Source organism: Mytilus galloprovincialis, chromosome 6 (assembly GCF_965363235.1).
Source record: "Mytilus galloprovincialis chromosome 6, xbMytGall1.hap1.1, whole genome shotgun sequence".
NCBI classification, from domain to species: Eukaryota; Metazoa; Mollusca; class Bivalvia; order Mytilida; family Mytilidae; genus Mytilus; species Mytilus galloprovincialis.
In genome coordinates, this window is record NC_134843.1 from 9,415,340 (window position 1) to 9,416,870 (window position 1,531).

Genomic DNA, 1,531 nt, shown 5'->3' on the forward strand with positions numbered 1-1,531 from the left:
AAAATTACTGTTTTCCGTTGAAATGAAATGATTCCTCGTATTTTTGTGTAAATACTACAAGGCTTGAATGATTATTGCCTAATTAAAAGATAAAAACAATTACCCCCGTCTTTCCTCCAAATTTAAATACTAATTATTGTTATTCATTTTGTAAAATACAATCATCCTTTCAATGCAGTAGTATCTCTAACTTTAAAAAAAAAATTGTAAAGTGTTTGAATTAAAGAAAGTCACAACTTACGCTAACAAGTGATAATAGTCGACTTTGCATGCATTGGAAAGCCACATTTTTATGAATATTTTTAGTTCAGTGGAGTGATGCGGGACTACAAAATAAAAAGTGAAAACAATTTCGGAATATATGTTCTACTTATGTCTGGATTGATTAATGCATTGATATAATAGCCTATGATTGTTGCTAGTCTAACAGTCAGTAATAATTATAAATGCTTATTAAGAACGAGGAAAAAAATCCAAAAAAATTAACAAAAAAAAATGTTTAACCGCGCCGCATTTTTGCGCCTGTCTCAGTCATGAGCATCTGGCCTTTGTTAGTCTTGTATGTTTTTAAATTTTAGGTCATTTATGTTTTGAAGTTTAGTTTGACGTCCACTTTTACTGAACATTTTTATTTAGGGGCTACCTGAGGGCAACCTACAGATGCGTGATTTTCTGGCTGCGTTGAAGACCAATTGGTGGCCTTCTGCTGTTGTCTGGTCTTTGATCTTTGACATTTTCCCCATTTCCATTCTCTATTTTAAGGTGGTTTTAACGGGATAAAGAATGGAACTAATGACATTTCATGGTAAAAAAAAAAATAATAAGCAACGGATTTCATAAACTTTTCCATTTCCTGTGATCAAATGTACAATATACATCGAAAATTTGTGCTGCATAGGACGACGTCTAAAACGAATTAATACCGCCAAAAAAAGGTTCGTTATTTTCAGAAACAGAAATCATGCTTGCTGTGCAAAACAATTCGATATCAATAATTATGTAATGTCTTACTAATTGTGTTCTTTATTATTCGTTTAAAGAAGAGTTAAATTGAAGGTGTGTGTCGTTTGTTTTTCTTTATTTACTACTGTTTCTATTTATGAACGATTGATATTTGCACTCATAGTTTACTGAACTAAGTGCACTTCTGGTTTAAAAATAGATATGGTCGTCCTTGAATACAATCCACTCCTCAAGATAAAAATAGTAAATAAATATTTATATTGACGACTAAGCACAGGAAATGCACAATAACAAAATATGTTCTGATCACCTCAAATTCATTTATGCAAACATGAAGACATCCAATGAAATACTTCAATGTTTCAGACTCGCAACACCTGGATATACCTCGGATATACGGTCGGATACTATTATACTGTTCTCTGTAGTAATAAGGTCTCTGTAGTAAAACAATAAATCATTTTAGTTAATTCCAACGTAACCGAGGTGATAAAATGTTTTACAGTTTGTTCTACTGCCATTGTCCTAGATTTGAAGAGGATTGCGACCTCATAGACTTGTTAACTTT